We start from the raw sequence: 25,414 nt of genomic DNA, 5'->3' as shown, positions 1-25,414 counted from the left end.
GATCCTCAACTCTCAGCCTGATTATCAGCTAGGATAACATGGCTGAGCATAAATGAAAATTTTATCAAGAAATATTTGATGCACTTTCCAACTACATTCTGTATTGTAGAAGGTAGGCAATGTTCACAAAACTTCATGCTAGCCTTTCTTTTGCTTAGGAAGGAAATATCAGGCTATCAATGATCAGCCTTAATCTTTGGAAATTTGATAACAAAATTGATTACAATAGCATGTTTTTGTGCTACTACTTACTTTTATTTTTTAGCATATTTTTATTTGGGGACCTAAGTGAAATCTTGTAAGGACCAAATCAATCATTACCTACCTTCTCAAGTACTGCTGCTCCCTTTAACAATCACCTGGAAGCTATGCTTTTCAAAGATCTACTGATGTGGTTTGTATTCCCTATGAGGTCCTGCAGGTTTTGATTGCATATGAGGGCACTTTTCTTTTTTCCTTGTCCTGGGCTTGAGCTCAGGGTCTGAGCACTGTCCTTGGACTTTCTCCAGGCTAGAGTTCTACCACTTGAGCCTCAGCAACACTTCTGGCTTTTTTCTATGTATGTGGTACCAAGGAATCGAACCTGGGTCTTCGTGCATGCTATGCAAGAACTCTACCACTAGACTAAACTCCCAGCCATGAGGGCACCTTTTAATAGTAGCTCTAAATGGATTTTTCAGTGAGGCAGAATATGAACATGCAGGAATTATTATTTGTTTACTTCCTTGTTAGTGAATTTTATCAAAATGAGCTAAAACTACTCTATCAGACACCTACTTATAACTCATGTTGTCATGTCAATTTATTAGCTCCTTAATGTTTTGTTTGTCTCTATTGCTAGCAGCAGAAATGTATTCTGATGTATTAGGGAAACTTTGTATTTGTAATTATCTCCATAATATTTGGGAAAATGTGTATTTTGAGTTTTCTTTCTCCCACTCTATGGATAACACAGGAAGCTGGAAATATTTTATGTAAGACAAAAGCATACATGCAGAAGGATAAAATTCTAGAACTGATGTGCTCATGATTCAAATCTAATTTCTTGAAGGAAATGTGTCATTGCAGGAGGTGGTGACATTTGGTGATGTGGCTGTGGACTTCAGTTGTGAGGAGTGGAAGGACCTAAACAATGCTCAATGACCCTGTATAGAGATGTCAACATTTTGTCATAGGAGAAATTAAAGTCTATGTAAAGTATATTGGATAAAGGACCTTAAATTGTCAGATGCGCAGGTTAATACTTGTAATTTCTGTTAGTCAGAAAGCAGAGATGAATAAATCACAGCCTGGTAAAAATCAGGAAGCCCCAATCCCAGGAAATAACTGGGGCCTGGTGAAGCTTTCCTTTAATGTAAGCAACACAGGAAATATCAGTAGGAATATCATGGCCCGAGCCGTGCCCCCCCCCAAAAAAAAACAAAATAGCTTAAAAGTAGACATGTGGCTCAAATGGTTGAGCAATTACCTAGCAATCAAGAGGCTTTGAATTTGAGCCACATTACAAGCAACAAAATGGTGAATTAAAATAAGCACTGTTTCAAATTTAAGATCTGCTCCTCCCAGTTATAGTATGACACCAAAAAATTAAGAAAATGTATTTCTAGCTTTCAGAAGAACAAAAAGAAATCAAGAGGGAACTTTCCAAACTAGCAAAAGACAGAAGACTAGAAACTGAAATCTCATCAAATTGTCTTTGCCTGCCCAAGGAGATACAAATGGAGCAACAAAAACTGAATTCTGAGGTATTCCCTTTAGTCATTTCCAAATATTGTATGATTGTGCAGATGGACACATTTTAAGAACCAGCTTTGTGTGTTATGGAATTGCATGTGTGTATGCAATTGTTGGTCTCATCACATGAGGTATAGTGCAACAATGACAGGATGACATTCCCAGTGGCCTCAGCCAAACGAGGTTTTTGGGGGGGAAGGGGGAGGGGGAGAGCCATCCAGGGTTCCCTTGCCCAGCAAGTCACAGGCTATGTTCAAAATACCGCTATTGCCAAAATCCAAAGACAGCCAGGCACAAGTGGCTCATGGCTGAAATCTTAGCTACTCAGAAGACTGAGATTTGAGGATCGTTGAGGATCGTAGTTTAACGTCAGCCTGACAGAAAAGTCCCCATTAGACTCATCTCCAATTAATGACTCAAAACTAGAAATGGAGTTGTGGCTCAAAGTGTAGAGAGCAAAAGAGCTCAGAGACAGTGCTCAGGCCCCAAGTTCAAAGCTCAAAAAAAAAATCCAAAGAGAAAAGAGAAATTTGTAAATACTTTCCAAGAAGCAAATATTTATCTTTTGTATCAAAACTCTTGAAATCAACCACTTGTATTCTAAGTTTTGATGTGTGGATGTGGACGTTAATTTCTTCCTTCACTTGTAGATAAGAGAACAGGGAGCTGGGATGAAACCCTACTGTAAAAGTCATTTCCTTCCTTTGAGAAGAGCCAGCCTCTACCTCACATAACCTCCTATTTCAGTCAGAGAGCTTTTGGGAAGTGATGTGTCACAACAAACCCTCAAGCTGAGTCCCTTCCACAAAACCTCATTCTCATCCCCGACTCCATATTCATTTGGTTCAGTATTTCAAGATAACTTGTAAAGAAATGATTTATGAATTTCCCCTGAATTGCAAATATATCACATTAATTTTTCTCTCATTTTACACCTAGAATAAAAGGCCTGAAATGTTAAGCATACGTAAAATCTATAAGTAGTTGATAAAATATCTACATTATGCTATTGGATTTCTTTTTAAAAGAATATTTATGTTAGCTGGGGTCAGTGGCTCACACCTGTAATCCTACTCAGGAGGCTGAGATCTGAGGATCGCAGTTTAAACTCAGCCTGGGAACTAAAGACCATGAGACTATTATCTCCAATTAACCACCAGAAAACTGGATATAGCACTGTGGTTCAAGGGGTAGGGCAGTAGTCTTGAGCTGAATAGCTCAGGGACAGAGCCCAGGTCCAGAGGTAGAAGAGTAGCCTTGAGCCAAAGAGCTCAGGGACAACACCCAGGCCTAGAGTTCAAGTCCCCCAACTGACAAAAAAACATACTTTTACTGAACAGTTGTCATTATTAAGGAATTGTTACTAATGGAATTATTTATTCTCAAAAAATTGACATACCAAGGTTTTTAAGCAATAACTCTTAAGCAATTATATATCAAAACCACATAAGGTAGTATAGGGTACCTATACTGTAACTGTACTAAGGTAGCTTTTTAAATAAATGTGCATGGTTTTCTCACAGTGGTAAATAGAGAGCTTGTTTCCTTTACTAGATATTACCATATCATCTCACCTACAGAAAGAACTGCCAAAAAAAAAAAAGGACTGCCTCTCCATTTTCTGCTAGGTCCCATTTTACTTTGCACCTTTGCATCTGAGTGCTTGCTAAAGTTGTCCGTCATGAGCCCTGTCTTAGAATGAATTGCTTTGAGGGGAATCTTGACTTTAGAGTAGAGTTCAGCATTTCAGGTGCATGGCTTTCCCCTGCCTCTGATTGTCAGCTCCATTACTTGCCGTCCAATGGAGAAGTGCCATTGTGCTTTCTGCTGCATGATCATGACCCCCTGAATAGCACTGAGAACAAGACATCTATCTCTTGCTTCCTGTGCCTAAAACCACTGCTGCCTTTGGCACCTGTAGATACTTGCTTTAGCCATGGGGATTGATTCTGAAACCTTGTGCTCTCCACTTTCTGTCACTGTTACTGCTGTGAAGAAGGATTGGTCTCCTGAAGACTTCTCCCACCCACATGCCACTTCCTAAAGGATGGCATGTTATCAGAATATAAAATGTGATCATATGCAAATGCAGACAGTTCTCTGTGCTACTGGCCCTTTCTGGATGTTTCCTAGCTTAACATTTCCAAAGCCAGTGAATTCTATACTGTTCTGATTTTCATGGCACCAATGGAGAATTGAAGACACAGGCATTACCTTGCATGATAACACATACTAATTAGCTGAGGAGGGTGGTTCAGAGGCAGGCACTGTGCAAACTATGAACATGCTACCACTCACACTCTGAGATGCAGAGCCCATTTATTACAGAATAACATGCTATTCCATCCCAAGCGTAGCCTAGTTCTGCATATTTGTATATGTGAAAGTTTCATATTCTATACAATGTGTTAGTGCTTTAAATTCCAAATATAAATGTTTTCCACAAACACTTCCCCATTTTGCCAATTAGAATGTCTGATAAAAAAACAAACCTTAAAAATAATGTTTGAGCAAGAAGTAAAAGGAGAATCTCTTAAAGGAGGAGGACTGGGATCATGTAGAGAGTAATAGGAGAAGCTAATAGAAGATATGATTAACAGAAAATACGTGCAAAGAAACCCATTGTTCTAATACACACTCAAAACATTTTTAAACTACAAAAGTTCTAGAACAGGGTCATAATTATGTCTGTACAAGACTAGCCAGTATAATTGTAGGCTCTGTGGACCATGTGAATTCCTTGAAACTGCCTTAGCGAAGTACACAGTATGAGCCCTAAGGTGGACCAGAACAGCATGGGGATGAAGGGGTCTCACAATGCTTGAAACATGCCAGCACAAAAACAGTTGGTGTACAAAAGTGCACCAGAATGTTGCTAAAATGTTTCTCATCTCTTTTAGTTGCAAGAAGGAAAGGAGGAAGGATGCACAGAAGCTGTACCAAAGGCAAAGGAAATGGAAGATGAAATGCAAAAGTATAAATTGAAGCAGCATAAATTACATACATCTGTGTGAAGCTAAGGAACCTGCATTCTGAGTTCCTAAAATGCATATCCAGAGGTTTGGGAAGTAGTTCAGTGGTTGGGAAGATGGTTGGCTAAATGGGGGCTTTTATAGGATCCACAACAGAACAAGAAGAGAAACATGATATGTGTATAACATCTCAACTTAATCCTAATTTTGCACATTTTATATGAAACAAAAGTATGATTACTAAAATCTTTTGAGGCATTTCAGAATATCTATAATCATTTATTTAGAACCTTGTTTAAAATTATATGAAACATTTAAAACTGGATACGTGGAAATAATTATTTTAAAACCTGCCTTGTAGGCTTGTACTTCAAAATTTCCTATTGAAAGCTACCATAGAAAAGAAAACAAAGAAAATTGAAAGACTTCAACAAAAGCTGAAAAGACAAAGGGCAAAACTGGCAAGCTCTCCTTTGGTGAGTCTCTTCCCAAAGTCTACCACACTAAAGAGGAAGACTTCTTTTTCCACTGTCAGAGTAAGGAATGTTTAAGTCAATTTGACAAAGGTTATTGATGGCCGTATTTCTTTTCTCATCGGTTGTGGGGCTTGAACTCTGGGCCTGGCCACTGTCCATATCCAGCTCAAAGCTACAGCTCTACCCTTTGAGCCATAGTGCCAATTCCGTTTTTTTTACTGGTTAATTGGAGATAAGAGTCTCAAAGGACTTTTGTGCCAAGGCTGGCTCTGAACCTTGTTCCTAAGATCTCAGCCTCCTGAGTAGCTAGGATTACAGGCATGAGCCACTGGTCAGTATTTCTTGTATTCACATTGGTGCTTCTTCCTATTTACAGCTGTTGTGTTGATTTGATGGCACTTGAATTCAAAAAAGTTGATGAAGTTTGTAATAAGATGCCAAGGAAACTAGATCATTGTAAATGAAACTTGTATGCTCACTTAATTTTATCAGTGGTTAAATTTTGCCATCTAGAACTTGGTGTAATATCAGTATCAGAGAGTATTTTTAAATTAAAAAAATAAATTTATTGTAAAGATGATGTACAGATGAGTTACAGTTACATAAATCAGGTGATGAATACATTTGTTTTTGAACAGTGTTACTCTCTCCTTCATTTTCTCACAAGTTGTTCCCTCCAGATCTCCTGACCCTCCCCATAGTTTAGTACATTTACAACATACAGTTTTTGATATTACAAGAAATTTAAGTAAAAAACAAACTTGTACTAGAGTCCTGAGTTTGTCTTTATAATCTAATATTTCAGTGATGTTTTGCAGAGGAATCATTTGTAATCTGAATTCCTCATGAAGAATGCATGGTATGTCCCTAGGGAACACTTTTCCCTCTAGAATGTTTTTCTCTCTGGCATCTGAAAAGAAAACCTAGCTGAGCATGATGCTACATACCTACATGAACTCAGCCCATGGGAGCCAAAGTGAGGGCAGCTTCTGTAGGTGGCTGTGGGTGCATAGGGAATTAACATTTCCCTATCTCAAAACAAACTGGGCATGCTCATAATCATGTTCATAATCTCATGTCTAAAATCTCAGCTACTTAGCATTGTTTAAGCATTGTTGCTTAAAAAGTATTCCCAGGTTTTATTCTTTGTTGTTGTTTTTGTTTCCTTTTTTTTGTCTGTTGATTTATCTGTCTTTGTGGGGGTAAAGGAGAACATAAAGATGGGGAACAAAGAGTGAACAAATGTAGCAGTGGTACTCAGTAGATTGTATGTTGAAAATGAGTTGTACAACTTGTGGGTGGGAACGGGAAGGAGTGACATTGTCCAAGAAGAAATGTACTCATTACCTGACTTATGTAATGCCAAGCATTCTGTACTTCCCCTTTCTAATAACAATTAAAACTGAATATTAAAAACTAAAAAATGAAGAATCTATTTCACTTGGTTCATCAGACTTTCCAGGTCTCTCTTAAACAGCTCATCTCAGTAGAAATTTTTGAATCATTCAAGATGCCGATGTATGGAGAGAACTGAAAGCTATATAAGAATTTAGCAGGAGAAAGTGTCTCCCGTCACCCATGCTTGCTCCTGTAATGATCAAGAACACAAGATGGCATGGGGAGGACTCGATGCGAGTAGTGAGGTAGTTGTCTCCAGGAACTGATTCTGGATATAGTAGCTGTTTGCATGCAGTTCCATTATACACGTAGACATTTGTGATGACTGATCTCTCTGAAGGCTGAAGAAACACTAAAACATATGAATTAGTACCATTTAAGTGGCATATTTTGATACACAGGACAGGAAAATACACTGATAAAAGGTTCTCCAAACCAGGCACTGATGGCTCACTCCTGTAATCCTAGCTACTCGATCAAGGTTCAAAGCCAGCCCTGGCACAAAAGTCTGTGAGATTCTTATCTCCAACTAACCACTAGAAAGCTAGAAGTGTGCCATAGCCTTGAGCTGAGGAGCTCAGGGACACTGGCCAAGCCCAGAGTTCACGTCCCGTGACCAACAAAAAAAAGAAAGAAGAAAGGAAAAAAGGATAAAAAAGTGTCCTCCATGAAAGAGACTGCCAGGTTACATCAGATACATCAGGTTCTTAGAGAAGTGTATTAAGGAATTGACAGTTATAAAACGTGTAGTTCTACTAGTCATGTTCAAAAATAATAAGGGATTTGTTTTTGGTAATTCCCAAAGATGTGAAGTAGACATGTGGCCTAGGTTTATTAGCCACTTTGATCTCTTCTAAGATTCAAAAGTTCAATCTGAGATCTATCCAGCTGTAACCCTAACTCCTCCAGAGGTGCTCATGTCAGAGCCCATTAGCCAGGGATTCTGGGTGAATTTATTTCACAGGCACTGTGTTAACATGGAAAAACCAATCAAGAATAGGCTCTAGATATCCAACCCTGCAAATAATGCGGTTGAATATATGTCTGAAAGAAGCTTTAGAACAAGACCATGGCAAAAATAGGTCTCTAGAAAACTGCTCACCAAACAGAATAGGGGCAAGTCCTATAAAAAAGTCAGGGATTGTGAGTGAAAGCCGGACAAAGAATGATATTCAGCATCTTCAGGAAGTTTGTCCTCCTACACACGAGACCAGAAAATCACTGCTCACAGCAACATGAGTTAGAATGAACAAGCAACATGTGACACCATCTACAGAAGGGACCTCGGCATGTAAAGGATTTTGTAGGTCTGTCTACAAGTACAATGGCAGGAACAAATACCATAGAAGTATAAATGATCTCCTTAAATAGGTAAGGGCTGGAAATGTGCATGAGGGAAATGAGTTTAGCCTTGAAAGGCTATGGAAACCGGAAGGGGTGGGACCAAATGTCAGAGATTGCTGCAAGTTCAATAGGAGTGGCCAGACGCACAAGGGAAAGGTGTGGCCACTGTTTGTAAGTGGAAGTGATGAGCAAAGCCAGACGATTCCTCTGCTTGGGATGGCTTTCCACGCATGCTCCTCAGAACTCAGCCTCCTGATTGTCTGGGCTTACAGAAGTGAGCCATTGAAATCATTGTTACAGTAGCTGTTTTCATGAAGTTCTGGGCTTTGCATGGCCAATGCTGTAATGCTTAAATATGTATTTTAATTTGATTTAGAGCCAAGGGCATGTTCAAAAGGGTTCAGAAAATTTAATAGAAAATCAGATTGAATGCAGGCTTAAAATGTTGGAATCTCAAGTTTCTCAACTAAAACAAGGACAAGAGATGCACAAAATAGAGATTCAACATTCCAAGGAGTTCTGTGTAGAGAGAATAACCCATAGAGAGACTCAACAATATGAACTCAGCAAGTAACTAATAAAATGAGAATGACAGAACATAATCCAAGGTCAGTGACTGTGTCTCTAGAGAAATGGTTGATGAGATTAGTAGGCTATGAGACATAAGTACTATGACTTTGGAATATAATTGTTAGTAAATTAACTTGTAAAATGTTACTCAAACATGGGTACTATTATTTTCCTTATATGGATTTTCCCACTTAACTCTCTTATATGATGAATTTATTCTCTTAAATTATCTGCTACATATTCAATGTTAGTAATTAAGAAAGATATGTTGTTGTAAAATTCCTTTGCAGATTTGATATAAATAGAAATGCTGAATACAACTGTTTTTTTTTTTGCAAGATTCTACCCTAATTATTTCTCATGGGGGTGTAGCAGAAAAATACTATTAACTCCAAGGTGTCAGACACTAGGGTTAGTCTTCTAAACTAAGACTGGAATTGGTCAGTTCAGCGGCTGCATTTTTGTGTGTGGCCACTTGAGGGAGGCTGGAGATAAAATGCCTTTAGTGTCGCTCATCTGGGTGGGATATGTGCCTCTTCTTCCAACAATAGGACAAAATATTTTTGGGCAGCAAGTACGTCAGCTTCCTGGTCTCTTTTGTTATGCTCAGCACATTGCAAGCATCGACGGGAAGCATGGCTTGTTCACAGGCTTAACTCCAAGACTGTGTTCAGGAGCCCTTGGAACTGTGGTCCGTAGACACAGGAACTGGAAGTTTCCATAGAGAAGCCTCATGTTCCTTTGACCAAGTTATCAAAGAGACAACTCGAGAGATGATGGCTCATTGTGCTGCTACCCTCATTACACATCCCCTCCACGTGATCACTCTGAGATGTATGATACAGTCCATTGGCAGAGAATCCAAATACTGTGGACTTTGTGACTCCATAATAACTATCTTTCGGGAAGAGGGCTTGCTGGGATTCTTTTCGGGTCTCATTCCTCACTGCCTAGGTGACATTGCTTCTCTGTGGTTCTGTAACTCCCTGGCCTACCTCGTGAACACCTATGCACTGGACAGTGGGGTTTCAACCATGAATGAAATGAAAAGTGATTCCCAAGCTGTCACAGCATTCTTTGCCGTATGTTGACCTATCCCTTTATGCTTGTATCTAATCTTATGGCTGTCAACAACTGCAGGCTTGCTGGTGGATCCCCTCCTTACTCCCCACTGTATACTTCCTGGATAGATTGCTGGTACATGCTGCAAAAACAGGGAAATATGAGCCAAGGAAATAGCTTGTTTTTCTGGAAGGTCTCCTGTGGGAACTCTTATTATTATGACCTGAGAATGTTAATTTGAAGATGTGAGGCAGGGACAGTGACATTTCTATAGTCCCAGACGCACAGAATTATGGGAGAGAATGTTGATTTCTATACTGTGTGGCATACTTTTTAAATAATCATTTAATCTTGGGAAAATGGAAAAAAATGCCTTTGGTGTTTCTCTACTGCACTGAAAGGAGAAATGAAGAAGGGGTTAAAATATTTCCTTGTTCAGTGTGAAAGCAAGTGGAAGACAGAAGGGGCAAGTCCTGTCAGGCCCCATTGAAGATAGATAAAAGGAAGAAACTGCTCAAGAGCTTTTAAAATGATTTCTGATCCTGCATTCAGCTCTTATTCGTCCCAGAGGTTGTGACTGAATTATAACTCAGTGACAAATGCTTGTTTCCACTCATAGTATATAGATAGATGATGAGACTGAATGTTTTCTAGTTCTTGGGAATATTATCTACAAACTTTTAAGTTGATTTGCTAAAAGGAAATTTTTCCTTAGGTGTTCTTTGTTGACTAACGAAATGCTGGTATTTGTCCTTGGCAAACTTCACAGGATTGTGGACAGCATGAAGGAGGCCACTGAAGGAATTTCCTTGGTGATAGCACACACTCAGTCTCTTTCCCATACTCCTGTCACAAGGCCTAGCAGCGAGGGCTCTTCTATGGAAAACCTTCCACGTGATGCAGAATTGAAGGGAAGTTTCCCTCCTTGAGAAAACCATGTGACTTCTTCCTCAAATGCATACACTTCAGTTGAGAGCCTGGACCAGTACCTGAGCAGGGTCAGTTGCATTTCAATATGTTCCACTGGCTTGCAGTATTTGAATGATTGTTCTTCAGTTTTTGAAATCCTGACTTGTTTGACTGCTTTGTGTTCAGTTAATATTGCTACCATTCAGTGTTCATAATAGAATTGGAGATCTGGGCATTTTTTAAAACTTCAAGCTCTCATGCTGAATCTCTACAGTTATTTTGTTGTTGTTGTTGTTGGTATGTCTTTGTTGTTTACAGTGGTGCTTCCAATATCCTCCATACCTGTGCTCTCCACTCTCAGAATAATTTCAACAGTTGTTCTGGTTTCATTCATAGTTATCAAATAGTATACTTAAGAGCATTTCATACATGTCCCATACCTTCTTCTGTCATGTCCTCACTCCCCACTGCTGTCCCTTCCCCCAAAAGTTCCTCTTGTACATTCCTATTATTCATCTTTAAAGTCTAGATTTACAAGATAGAGAGAACCAGTGACATTTGGTTCTCTCAGTCTGGTATATTTGGCTTAACATGATAAGCTCTACTTCTATTTTCCTGCAAATGATATTATTTCATTCTTTATAGCTGAATGATTTTCTGTTTTGGCCACATATTGTAATTATGCATGTGCTCCTTGATGAACAGGTACTTGTTTTGATTCTGTGTTTTAACTCTTTTGTAGAGTACTAATATAAGCACAAAGGTATAGTGAGAAAAGATATGTTTTGTGTAACTTGCCTCCATAAGGATATGGAAATTGGCATTTTAACTTTCTGTGGAAGCTGCATCTGAATTGGTTTGAAAATGAACACTGCTGTCTAGACACATCACTGACCATGCTTAGTACTTATGAAATGAATTATAGAGCACTTAATGCTTTGTCCCACTGATTGTTTAGAGTAACCTGGGATATAAATTCCTTTGGCTATATTATTGAAAATACAAAGACCCCTTATAGGAGAAGATAGAATGTAAATAATGAATATACCAAAGGTTATGTTCTCTCACACATGTCTTGCCCTTCTGCTGCATTAGACTGAGTCATGTCCTGCCGAGAAAACCATTATCTTTTATCAGTCTCACCTACTAAAATCAGATAAATCATGGTATTTAGAGCAAAAGAAAATTTGATCCTTAAAGAAGCAAAAGTGCAAATCCTCAAGTATTCAAAGTAACCAAGAGCAAATTTTTTTTTGCCAGTCCTGGGACTTGAATTCAGGGCCTGAACACTGACCTTTGGCTTTCTCAAAGCTAGAGCAATACCACTTGAGCCACAGCACCATTTCCAGCATTTTTTGTGTATGGGGTCCTGAGGAATCGAACCCAAGACCTCATGCAAGCAAGGCAAGAGGCTACCACTAGGCCATGCTCCCGGGCCTAGCAGGAATTACTTCAGTGACCCAGATCTTCATCACTTGAATATATACAGAAGCGTACCCAAGATAAGTGCATGGAACCATTTTGGTGGCTAATTTATTGGGTGCAATTGAAGCAACAGGATCAAAAGAAACAGTAGGGGGGGCAGGAGTTTGGCATAGTGGTAGAGTGCTTGCCTACCTTGCGCGAAGACCCTGGTTCGATTCCTCAGTAACACATACATAGATCAAAGCCAGAAATGGTGCTGAGACTCAAGTGGTAGAGTTCTAGCCTTGAGAAAATCCAAGGACAGTGCTTAGGCCCTGAGCTCAAGCCCAGCACTGGCAAAAAAAAAAGTAAACAGTAGGCCAGGAGCAGGAGTGGATAGTGAAACTCATTACGAAGCCCCATTCTGTGGCTTGCTTCACTGATCCTATTCAGAGAGCTTGATGACTTAAAAAATTATCAATTCACAAGGTCACTTTTGACCTGTAATGAAAAAGGCAAATGCAGTGTACTACTTTAATTATTCTGTGGATCTACTTCTAAGCTTACCTTTATTAGCTATCATTTTGATTGACCATTTATCATAACAGTAAATCTGTTGAGAAAATTTCCGTTAAATGACTTTTTAGAAGTAAATTGGACTACTTACCTTGCCCTCGTGCCTTCACTGGAGTTTGTATCCTTAGCTCTTCAGCCTCAGAGGACTGAGCAGCACACTTCTTCAAAAGAACTAAGCAAGGAGTCTGCAGAATAATGGGATGAGCAATGAGCCAGTGGGAGATGTGGGGATCACATTCTGACAAAATGCTTGAACTTCCTCTCTTAGCAGGAATGGGACAGGAAAATGTGAGAAACATGTATATGACATGAAAGATCATGAATACAGGGGCTGATACACGACTTGTATGGCCAGTATGGCTTTTTAGGATGTAGAGCCATTGACCAGGAATCCAAACACCTATGTCCAGTCACAACTTCCTGACACACAGAGTGATAGCTAGGGTGCATAGTTCAACCAGGAATTTATTGGGAATAAAAGCAAAACAGGAGGACAAGTCATGAGTTCAAGCCCCAATTCCAATACCAGGAAGTACATAAATGACAGAAAAGACAGACTTATAGATGATAGATTGTATAATCATATCTGCACATAGGTACTTGTATTCAGGGAGGAATTATCTGAACATATTAATATTCAAAGACATCAGCAATCTAACTTGTTATGGAAGTCTAGGAGATAATTTTGAAACTTTTTGTATGGTGACAGTTTCTATGACTAGTTTTTATCTTTATATTCATCACTATTCATTGCTTCAGAATTTTTCTGTGAAATGCTGTGTAACAATTAAAGAAAAAATAAATACTTGACCTTTCTGACCCAGAGTCTATAAAACTAGCCTCAGGTATCTTCAGCTAATCACAGTTCTTTACTTATGATATTCAAATATCTATTGCTGAAGAAAGCACATAACCCTAAATTCCTATACATGTTCTTTCTCATGATCTTTTCTTTTGTTCCAATTAATAGCACTGCTGAGAATTAGTCTCTTCACTAATAACACTTTTCTATGTTTTTTAATCTGCTTACTTAAGAAAGGTGAAACAGCAGATTACATTGAAATGCAAACTTGCCTTCTCTTGTTTTCTAACACAGTAAGCTTAAACATAGGGCCTAAATGTTATCCTTTCCCTTTTTACAATCAAGGCTACCGTTCTACCACTTGAATCATAGCTCCACTTCTGATTCTTTGCTGCCAGTACTGGCTTCAATCTGATCCTCAGATCTCAGCTTCCTGAGTAGCTAGGATTCCAGGCATGAGTCCCTGGTGCCTAGCTCAAAGAAAATCTTTTTCATATGTCTTGCCACTGAGCCAAAGATCAACACAGAAAAAAAAGCCATATAGTATGACGCTAAATGAAAGGACCTCCAGGATGTAGAAACAAAAGTCATATAATGAGTGGTTGTTGTCCTTGATGTACTATGTTATCTCTCATCTGTTTTACTGTCCCTTGGTTATCTCATATTGTTATAATACTTCACCTTATTATCTGATATATTTTATATATGCTTAATTGGTTATTTGAAATAGGAGAGGGAAAGGGGGAAATTAAGTTGTGAGAGGGGAGGGGGGAGGGAAATGGGACACAGGACATGAGAAAGGGTATCAATATTTGTGAAGTAATGCACCTTCTATCTTATGAATATAATGTAACCCTACTATTAATTACAATAAAAATATATGGAAAAAAAAGAATTGTGCTTGAGAGACAGCAAGGGAAGAAATGACATTGTCCACAAAGGAATGTAGTTTTTACTTGAATATAACTAACCCCTCTGTACATCACCTTTATAATGACAATAATACAAAATAACTAAATTAAAAGAACCATAGAAGGAATCTGTAGAATAATGATATAAACAAAATGAGCTGTGGGGAGTTGTGAAGATCACATTCTGACAAGATGAATTTCCTCTTTCTAGAGCAATGGAATATTAAATGAGAGAAGCCTGTGTGTGAAATGAAAGGTCATATATACATGGGGCTCCGATAAGCCCTGTATGGCCAGTATGTCTTTTTTAGGATGCAGAGGCCACTGACCAGTAATCCAAACATGTATGTGCAGATACAACTTCCTCAGACACAGAATCATAGCTTGGGTGCCTATTTCGCCTAGTATTTCAGTTAGGAAAAAGCCAAAACAGGAGAGCAAGTCCTTGAGTTTAAGCCCCAATGCCAGTACTAGGAGATAGTATCTGCACACATGTGTATTTATATCCAGAAAGGAATCATCTGAACATATTAAAATTCAAAAGCATCAGCAAACTATCTGGTTATAAGACTAAGTTAGTGGTTAATTTTTCTGGATGATGGCGGTTTCTATGGTTTTAGTGTTTCTTTTTCTTTATACTCCTCTCCTAAATTGTTTTATGAAAACCTTTTTGCCAGTCTTTGGACTTGAACTCAGGGCCTGGGCACTGTCCTTGGACATTTTTTGCTCAACACTCGCACTCTGCCACTTGAGCCACAGCACTACATCTGGCTTTTTCTATGTAGGTGGTACTGAGGAATTGAACCCAGGGCTTCATGCATGCTAGGCAAGAACTCTACCACTAGGCTATGCTCCTGGCCCATTCTCCAATCTTTTAATTAAAACAGATTATTTTCTTTGGGCTCCCCTACAACAATCCCCTGTGGTTTGGTTCCTAGTTAACATTTCTACTAAAAATAAAACCTACTTCCACCCATCACACCGTGCCCTTAAATCTCCCCTTATATCCCTCTGTGCCATGCTATACAACTTTTAATTCCTCAGATGTCCTGTCCAATCCCAATGTGTGCCAAACCAACCTCTGCATTGTCAAGTCCCTGGCCAGTCCCAATGATGCTGCTTTGGGTGCAGCTCCTCCTTGACCAGATGTATGGACCCAGGCTTTTCCTCCCCCTGTAAACTGGTCTTTCCAATTCCACAGTACACGCTGTACTCCCACACTTAGTTCAAAACTGTAAACACCCAAGCCCTAAACCCTCATCCAGGCCAACAGAAATGGGCCATTTTTCTCCCAGTTCTTGAGGGAGTAAACTTGGTGTCAACTATGGCATCCTTGGGGCTCTCTGGTGGGAGTCCCCACCAATAACTCGGTGAACACTTACTCTCCTCTGTTGAGGGTTCTCCAACGCCCTGTGCCTTTTACAAACTCAAATAAACATAAAAAAAGCTGAAGTGGTAGAGAGCTAACCTTGAGTTAAAAAAAAGCTTAGAAACAGCACCCAGGCCGACTGAGGTCAAGCCTTTAGGGTACAGACAGACAGACAGACAGACACACAGACAAACTACAAATGGATACATAGAGCAAAGTCTGCTGTACAAATAACTGGCTCAGGGACTAAAGCTTGAGCTAACAGGAGATGGTTTTTACTGGATTCCTTCCTTCAACTCCACTCAGTCAGGTAAATGAACCCAGTAGGGTGACTCAGGCCTGGGGGTGGGATGGGCCACGGTGAGCCAATCACCACAGGTTGCTTCTGATTGGCTAATTGTAGGAGCGTCTTCATGAATCGTCCAATGAGAAGCGTCCATGGCAAGAGGCGCACGCTGCTGGCGTGAGTGGGGCTGTCTCCTCCTGAACTTTAATTCAGTCCCCGCGGCGGAGTCGCCGCTCAGTAATGACTCCCGCCATCCCAGTTGGGGAAGCTGAGCTGCGGTCCCGAGCGCGGCCTCTCGGGCTCTTCCCTGGACGCCAGCGCCCTCCACCCCGGGCCTCGGCCCCGCTGCTGACGTTTCTCCGGGTTAGACTCCCACAGATGTCACGCCCGGGCTGGTTTCAGAGCCGCCCGCGGGGGTGTGGGGTGCAGTGCCTGTGGATCTCCGCGAGGACAGCGGGGTGCGCGGGGAGCGGAAGTGGTGAGTGCAGAGGGCCGGTCCGCGGTCAGGATCCTGGGCTGGGTGGGGGGCGGATCCGGAAGGCAGGGCCTCAGCTGGGTCTGGTAGGCCCTAGGGGGCCGGGTAGTGAAGAGCTCCTCCAGGTAGGGAAGGGCTCCTCAGCCCTCCAAGGCCTGTGAGAAGGGCTGGGGCGGGGCGGGGCTGGCAGCGGGCACCTGAGTCCTAGGAGTCCTGCCACCCTGTCCTGGCCATCCTGTCTGCTCCAGAGGAGGGGAAGTCACCACAGGCTGTGTGGGGTGGAGGAATTTATTATTTGTAAGAAGGAGCAGGGGGAATGTGGTGTCCCCAGTCATCTGTCCTTTCTCCTGGTTTTCCTGAGAGACTTTTCAGGGCCAAGGGAAGCTGGGTAGATGTTGATTTTCCTTCTTTGAACCTTGAGTCATATTTAATTGTTCTTTCAACAAGAGGTGAACTGTTTAAAAGTAAAAAAATCACAGTTCTGTATTACTTTTAACACTATTTAAATATTTCAATTAAGAGATACAATGCATTAAAACCAATATCAAAGTGTGTGTCTACAGGAAAACTCTAACTATTGTAAATATAATGAATTTTAGAGTAGAAGAGATGGAGTTGACAAAGTCAAAGTATTAAAATTTTCAGTAGTATTCCAACACTGGTGGCTCACATCTGTAATCCATGCTACTGGAGTGTGAGATTTAAGGATCACAATTCCAAGCCTGTTTGGAAGAAAAGTCCATGAGATTCTTATTTCCAATTGACTACCTAAAAGTAAGAAGTAGAGCCTTGGCTTAAGTGGTAGAATGCCAGACCTGAGCAGAAAAACCCAGGGATGTTGCTCAGGACTGAGTTCAAATCCCAGGACCTGCACCAAAAAGCAAAAACAAAAACAAAAAAGGTGGGGGGAGCGGGCAAAATGCTTTCAAAATAACATGCTGAGTTGATGTGTTGAGTTGAAAACTCACTCTTTAAATTAAAAGTGTGTGTGCGTGTGCACACGAGCGAGAGCATGTGCATGCACATGCACATGGATGCGTTCTCAGGCACACACGTGCTTGGGTTCCTGCATTCGTGAGTGTTTATGCCTAATAGCTAGGATAATCATAGCCAAGGCTATGTGCCCAGCTTGAAGAGCTTCTTTTTTCCTTTTCTTTTTTTGTAGGTCATGGGGCTTGAACTCCAGGCCTGTCCCTGAGCTCTTCAGCTCAAGTCTACTGCCTTGCCCCTTGAGCCACAGCCCCACTTCAAGTTTTCTAGAGATTAATTGGAGATAAGAGTCTCAGACTCTTCAAACTTAATAGCTTCTTTCTGGAAGATAGGCTCCCAAACTGTACATCAGGGATTAATAGTACCCCTGGATAACCCCGTGGTGCTATGAGGACTGAATGTGTTAATTAGTATAAAAAGTGCTTAGAACAATGCCGGGCAGATAGAAAGCCCTCAATAACTCATATTACTTTGATCTTGAAATCACAGGGATCTTGTTTGTGATAGGACAGCCTGGCTGACTTTGTGGTGACCGAGTATCTCTCACCATGATCAGAGAGGTGAGCCAGGAATTGCCTGTCAACCTGGCTTCTTCTGCAGTACGTTTGCTTCTGGCTAATGGAGGTGTTCTCTTAAAAAAAAAATCCTTGAGGATTTCAAATTGCTGGCTAACACATTGGTCCTAAAAGTTGATTGAGTTGTGAATAGGTATAAAAAATGAAAACAACTCAGAGGGCTCATATTCTCTTTACTATGCTGAAGTTAGATCTAAAATGCACTGGGATATGACAAATGATAAAGGAATTCTAGCTACTCACATACAGGGAGACCAGAAGAGAATTCTCTTGAAAGAATCACAAAGGTGCAATGCCTGAATACCTTTTCATATTTATATAAAATAATATATGTACTGAAATGAACTCCAAGATATAAAAACAATGGACTTTTTTTTCCTTTTTTGCCAGTCCTGGGCCTTGCCCTCAGGGCCTGAGCACTGTCCTTGGGTTTTTTCCGCAAGGCCTAGCACTCTGCCACTTGAGCCATGGTATCATTTCTGGCTTTTTCTATGTATGTGGTACTGAGGAATTGAACTCGGGTCTTTGTGCATGCTAGGCAAGCACTCTACTACAGCCAGGTTCCTAGCCTGGTCTATTTTTGTCTGAAAACTTGACACTACTGTCAGCATTAACATCACCACCTAGTGCAGGAATAGGGTCAAATACTGACTGCGTGTAAGTTAATGTTGCAATGACAGGAGGTATAGCTTCTTCATCCCCATCTTCTCTGTTGTTGCTGATGTTTCTGATCCTTTGGAATTCAGTGCTTAGTGTACTGGAAAGGAAGTCATTTTTCTCAGGAGGAATCAAACATATATGTTTCTGCTTCACAGTGTTAAGAGTTTTAGAACTAGAAGACATTCAGCACAGCCTACAGATACTTCTACTACTCTAGTTTTGTGATATTTTGAGGTCTGAATCGGCCAAGCCCACTGTTGTGGCCTGCCAGTAAATTCTTCATTACCATCATCAAAGCCAACGTGAATGTTGTGCTCAAAATCAGATGAAGGAGAAATCTTTTTACCTTTTTTTGTTTGTTTTGGTCATGGGACTTGAACTCTGGGCATGACTGCTGCCCCTGAGCTCTTCAGCTAAAGGCTACCCCCTACCCATTTAGTTACAGCACCATTTCCGGGGTTTTGGTGGTTAAGTGGAGATAAGAGTCTCATGGACTTTAGTGCCCAGGCTGGCTTTGAACCAAGATCCTCAAATCTCAGCTTCCTGAGTAGCTAGGATTTAAAGTGTGAGCCATCGAGCCCAGGTTTTTACTTTCTTTTTCAGTGCTGGAGAAATGTGAACATAGTTATTCCTGGTTTTTACAAAGAATGGGAGGTGGGGCAGATGTTTCAAATTGATTCACTGATAAAGGATTTTGGATTCACTGATGAAGGATTTTTGCCTCTAGTGCCAAATATAACTGCTCCTCAGGAGGTGTGGTGGTGCTGGAGGCTGGTCTCCCAATTTTCTATTATCAGACATGATTCAGAATTTTGAAAAGATCATAAAAGCCAGCTATCATACTGCTTGATATTTATTTAAATAGGCTGAAGACACTGCATATAAAATTGTTTACAAGAGTCTGTCATCCCAGCCACTTGGGACTCCGATGTAGAAGAATCTCTTGTGCCCAGGAGTTTGATGCCATCTTGGGCATTATTAGGACAAGCAGGTGGCAGAGGAGGAAATATCTCTAGTTCCAGCCCTGTTGAAGAGCTCCAGAGGGGCTGGGAAGCTGCCAGAAGAGGAGCAGCATTGGAGCACGGCTGGGACAGCAGCTATACCCCAAGGACCAGATAGGACAGGTCTGGGCCAGAGTGGAAGTAAGACAGCCACTACTGCAAGTGGTCACAACTGCGAGAGCAGTGACCAGATGTTAATTATTCTTCCTCCTCCCCTCCCCCTCTCCCTGTCCCTCCCTATCTCCCTCCTCTTCCTCCTCCCTCTCTTCCTCCTCCTCCTCCTTCTTCTTTTGTCAGCCATGGGGCTTGGACTCTGGGCCTGGACATTGTCCCTGAGCTCTTCAGCTCAAGGCTACCACCCTACCTCTTGAGCCACAGCTAGTGGTTAACTGGAGATAAGAGTTTTACAGACTTTAGTGCCTGGGCTGGCTTTGAACCGTGATTCTCATATGTCAGCCTTGTGAGTAGCTATGATTACAAGTGTGAGCTTCCAGGGCCTGGCCAGATGTTGATTCTTAAGTGAAAGGCTGATTAACATCTGACCATGATGGGTCAGATGTTTTCCGGTTTCTGGGTTTATTGATAGAAGGAAACCCAGAAACATAACATTTACATGGATAGGGAGAAAAGAGCTTTGCTTTTTAAAGAAGACAAAAATAGAATAGAATTGTAGAGAAGGGATGAGAAGAGACAGCAAAATTGGTTCTTACTCTAGAAATCCTTTGTGTATTTTGGATACCGAGGCCAGGACTTGGATTTAGGCATTGTCTCTTAGTTTTTCATTAAAGGGCAGCACTCTACCACTTGAGCTACACCTGTATATCCAACTTTTTTTTACTACTTTATTGGGAAATAAGAGTCTTACAGTTGGGGATGGGAGTTTGGCCTAGTGGTAGAGTGTTTGCTTAGCATGCATGAAGACCTGGATTCAATCCCTTGGTACCACATACATAGAAAAAGCTGGAAGTGGTGCTGTGGCTCAAGTGGTAGAGCTCTAGCCTTGAGAAAGCCCAATGACAGTGTTCAGGCCCTGAATTCAAGCCCCAGAACTGACCAAAAAAAGGAAGAAAAGAAAAGAAAAAAAAATGTAACAGTGGCCCACACTGGCTCTGAAACTTGATCTTGAGATTTGGACTGATTCCAAAATTTTTGTAGATTGTGCGAAGCCTGAGCGGTATGAAAACTGAACTGGACATCTAGTTGGGGTTGGATAACCAACTCATTGGTGTTGTAAACAACAGATAATAGTTATCAAAAGTCATGACAAACTCCTATATTACAGGTTATTGCCTTCAAAGAACAAACACAAGTGGTGTAACAAAAGCCATAAAAAACCTAAAGGACAGCATCTAGGCCCTGAGTTCAAAGCCCCCAAAGAAGTTCAGAATATACAAAGTTATTCCTGGTACAGAGATCCTAAAATATCTTGAAATCTGATAACCAATTGGAGTGTCTTTGATTCTTTTCATAAGCTGTTTTCAAATATTGTCTGAATGCATGGGAACATGAACTCTGCCAGAGTGCTGCCTCTCTGTAGCATTGGCAGGCTGGGGACTGGCAGCCTGGCACCCCTGACTCACCCCTCTTAAACTCTCAATACTCAGGAAGCTCAGTTTGAAGCTCTCTTTGGCATGAAAGTCCATATCTCCAATTAATCATCAAAAAGGCAGAAGTGGAGTCATGACTCAAGTAGTAGAATGCCAGGCCTGCACAAAACAACTTAAGGAGCCGGCCGAGGTGGCTCACACCCGTAATCCTAGCTACTCAGGAGGCTGAGATCTGAGGATCACAGTTGAAAGCCAGCCCTGGCACTAAAGACCATGAGACTCTTATCGCCAATTAACCACTAGAAAAGTGGAAGTGGTGCTATGGCTCAAGGGGTAGGGTGGTAGCCTTATGCTGAAGAGCTCAGGAACAGGGCTCAGGCCCAGAGTCCAAGCCCTACAATGACAAAACAAAAACAGCTTAAAAGGGATAACACTAGGCTGAGTTCAAGACCCACAGGACTGGCTATCTGGTAGGGAAAACATGTTATAGATTGGCCCCTTTAGTGGATAGGGACTATATAGTGAGATGGATTGGGATAAGCCTGAATGCTGTTACAACTGAATTGTCAGCTGCTGGATAATTAAATCATGTTCCCAAACCACAACATATTAGTTGTCACAAGTGATAACAGATAAGTAGGACACAAGTCACAGCCTTCCCAGGTTGTAGGGAGTGTTTCATGACTGGTTGATTTTAGGCCTCTGGAAAAATCTTTCATGATGGTAAGAGTGGAATAGAAGGCGGTGTAGAGGAACCAGAGTTCCATTTCCTGGCTGCTAAAGTTTTCCTCAGTGTCCCATAGAATGACCTGTCCTGTGTTGTACCAGCCCAGTGCTAGTGGTCTCTAAGGCCTTGAAGCATTGCTGTGTTGGTTTCCATCAAACCATGAGCCACTGAGGCAGCTTCTCCCAGCCCCTTTTCTTTGTCTTTTTAGTATTTTGTTTTTGTCAGTGTATATGTGTGTATATTAGTCCCGAGGCTTAAACTCAAGACCTGGGCACTGTCTCTTACCTTTTTTGCTCTAGACTAGTGTTCTACCACTCAGCCATAGCTTCAACTTTTTTTTGATGATTGAGATATAAGCCTTAATGGACTTTTGTATCTTGTCTAGACTGGTTTCAGATCTCACACCTCAGCCTCTTGAGCAGGTAGGATTATAGGCATGAGCCACTGGAACTCAACTGAAATGCTCTTTTGCATCTACATTTCAGTAGGTTCTATTATGATGTGAGTGGAAGATGGAAAATTTCTTATTCAGGACTTGAGAGTATAGGATGAAATAGATTTCTTCAAATAAATTAGTTGTTTATTTCAGGCTAAATTTACATAATATAAACAAGTGTGGATTTATTGTGTAGGTGAATACTAGTCCATGCTCACTCTGGTGTGTCTTTCTAATCTTTTTCTGTATCCACACTTGCCAAAAGATGAATTACGTAGACATTCTTTATATATATAAATAGTTCTGTTCTGTTTTTGTGGTATCTTTGTTCAGTTTGGCTATCAGACTAATACTGGCTTCACAGAATGTGTGGCAAAGTTCTTTCCTTTTTCATTTTATGGAACATTCTTGATTCTTCTTTAAAGGACTGGGAGAATTCAGTAGTGAGCACATTTATTCTTGGGCTTTTCATTACAGTGAGACTATTACTATTGGAACTATTATGACCAGGACTAAGGGGCTCAGGTGCTTTCCCTGCAGGTTTCACTTCTTTCAGATCTCACCGATACAGAGGGGAAGCAAGTATTATAGGCATGAGTTACTGGCCCCAGGAGATGGGAAATGCTCATTTCCAGCCAGAACTGGCCAAAAAAAAAAAAGATGGCTGGTGAATATTAAATTGTTGACTAGGCAACACAATATATGTGTTTCTTTTGTTGTTGTTGTTAATAAGTTGAATCTCATTTCCAGTTCTGTGGCTTTTAACTCTTGCTTTTGGAATTATTTGTGGAATATTTTAGGAGACTGTGAACTTTGAGAATGTGGCCATCAATTTTACCTTGGAAGAATGGGCTTTACTAAGTCTTTCTCAAAGGAAGCTCTACCAAGATGTGATGGGGGAAACATTTAAGAACCTGGCCTCCATAGGTAAATATTCCCTTACTTAACTGTGAGCTGTTCCTGCCCTTGGTAATGCTGCATGATTTAGAATGAAAAATGGAACATGTAGATGAATATATGACTGTAAATATACCATGATCTCATTACGCCATGAAAAGTAATGTAGTCTTAATATTGTTTCTGTAATGTTGAAGGAATCAATGGTTTCTGTGTTTGTATTTTAGAAAAGAAGCAGGGACAAGAAAATAGTGAAGTTAACCAAAACTCCAGGGAAGAAAAAAGGTAATTGCACTAAGCAGAAACAATACTGTTCTTTCAAATATTGTAGGGTGGCAGGAAATTTTTAAACTAAACAGATAATGCAAAAACATAAGGATAGAAATTGACTTAATCTTAGGACATTTTTCTTTTAACATGTATACAAGTGGAGTTCCAAAATTTGTAAATTCAGAAGTCTAAAATATGACACTATGGAGACCATTTGGAGAAGACCATGCAGGCACAGGTGATACTTTTTAATGGTTTAGTGCTTTAAAAAAAGTTCTTAGTTTGTCTGCCTTTTGTTTTTCAGAACTATATTTTAGAGAGGCTCTATGGATCTGAAGAAGAGAGTCAGTTTAATGAAGCCTTCCAACAGAATGTAGAACATACCATGAATAAGAAAACTCTACCCAGACTTGCATCTTTCAAAAACTATATGTTTGGAGAAACCATCCTTGCTCCTTCACCCATGGGTATGCCTTTCAGAGCTCACACAGGACAAAAATCTTTTCAGTATCAGGACATATCAGTATATGTGGACAGCCACAACACTCATAAAGAAGATGGGAGAGCTTACAGGAAATTCCATCAGGGGAAAATCAGCTGTGGAATGCACAATGAGGAAAATCCATTTGCAGCTAAACAATGTGAAAACTCCTTTAGCAGTTTTTTTCACAGACAAGAAAAAATTGACACTGAAGTTAAACACTGCTGTGAAAGTATGCATTGTAGAAGATCTTGCCCTCATTCTGGTATTCTTCAAGGGCATGAAAGAATCCACCCTGGTGAGAAACCCTTGGCATATGAGCAATGTGGGAAAAACTCTTTTTCCAGTTCTCTTAAAGCACATGAAAGAATTGACACTGTCAAGAAACCCTATAGATGTAAGCAATGTGCTAAAACATTCACTTTTTCTGGTGCCCTTTGAAGACATGAAAAAAGTCACACTGGAGAAAACCCCTATGAATGTATGCAATGTGGGAAAACCTTCCCTTTCTCTAGTTACCTTAAAGAACATGAAAGGAGTCACACTGGAGAGAAACCCTATGGGTGTAAGCAATGTGGGAAAACATACATTTTTTGCAGTTCCCTTGGAAGACATGAAAGAAGTCACACTGGCCACAAACCCTACACATGTAAGCAATGTGGGAAATCATTCATTCTTCTCCATTTCCTTCAAAGACATGAAAGAATTCACACTGGAGAGAAACCCTATGGATGTAAGCAGTGTGGGAAAACATTTGTGTTTCCCTGTTCCCTTCGAAGACATGAAAGAATTCACACTGGAGAGAAACCCTATAAATGTAAGCAATGTGGGAAAGCATTTGTTCTTCCCTACCATCTTCACAGACATGAAAGAATACCCTAAAGAGAAACCTTACAGATTAAGCAGTATGGGAAAATATTTGTTCTTATTATAGCTCTGATTACCTAGAGTTATAGGATGAGCCCCTGGCTCCTGGCTGTTTTTGCTCTTTTGAAACAGGATCTCACTATGAGTGTAACCCTGGGTAGCTTAGGGCTAGTGATTTTCCTTCAAGAGGAGAAGCTGTTTCCTCTGTATCCTTACAGTTATCATTGCTATTTGGTATCCTGGGATGAAGAGAGTTCTTGGCATAGACTGCTCTTTTTCTGCAATAATAAACCAATCTAGGAACAGAGCCCCGTGATCCTCTGTACCCTGAGCTGTGGGAGAGTGTAAGTAGCTGTTTATTTAGATACAGGCATCTCCCAAGGTCCCCAGCTGGGGATGGGATCCCTGAGATTTCCAGAAGGAAGTGGGCAGATACCAGCAGCCTGCCTGGAAGATACCAGTAGCTGAGTGAAGGATGGGTGGGTGAGGAGGCATGCCTCAATCTTTTCACTCACTGTAGATCTCACTGTCCCGGGCTGATATGAGACAACAGCATAAAAATATTGCATGCATTTTGTAATACTGAACATGTAACTTTTCTGTGCACACACACACAGATATGTGTGGCACCAGTAGTACTGAGGCTTGAACTCAGGACTGGGCATTGTCCTTTAG

General features: G+C 40.7%; 2 pseudogenes across 1 annotated transcript; both read left to right on the top strand.

Moving 5' to 3' along the window:
* The first annotated feature begins 1,468 nt into the window (after positions 1 to 1,468).
* On the top strand, positions 1,469 to 25,059 carry LOC150039850 (uncharacterized; annotated as a pseudogene). Its single transcript, XR_016534204.1, has 8 exons — positions 1,469 to 1,745; positions 4,635 to 4,708; positions 5,068 to 5,182; positions 8,301 to 8,494; positions 10,326 to 10,554; positions 23,025 to 23,151; positions 23,349 to 23,406; positions 23,696 to 25,059. The product of XR_016534204.1 is annotated as an uncharacterized LOC150039850 (transcript).
* Positions 9,095 to 10,211, top strand: LOC150039851 (mitochondrial carrier homolog 2 pseudogene; annotated as a pseudogene).
* Positions 25,060 to 25,414: the final 355 nt, after the last annotated feature.

The sequence above is a fragment of the Megascapheus bottae genome, unplaced genomic scaffold, assembly GCF_031878675.1.
Source record: "Megascapheus bottae isolate mThoBot1 unplaced genomic scaffold, mThoBot2.hap1 HAP1_SCAFFOLD_79, whole genome shotgun sequence".
In the NCBI taxonomy this organism is placed as follows: domain Eukaryota; kingdom Metazoa; phylum Chordata; class Mammalia; order Rodentia; family Geomyidae; genus Megascapheus; species Megascapheus bottae.
The sequence above is the reverse complement of the archived record's forward strand: the minus strand, read 5'-3'. Positions and strand labels throughout refer to the sequence as shown.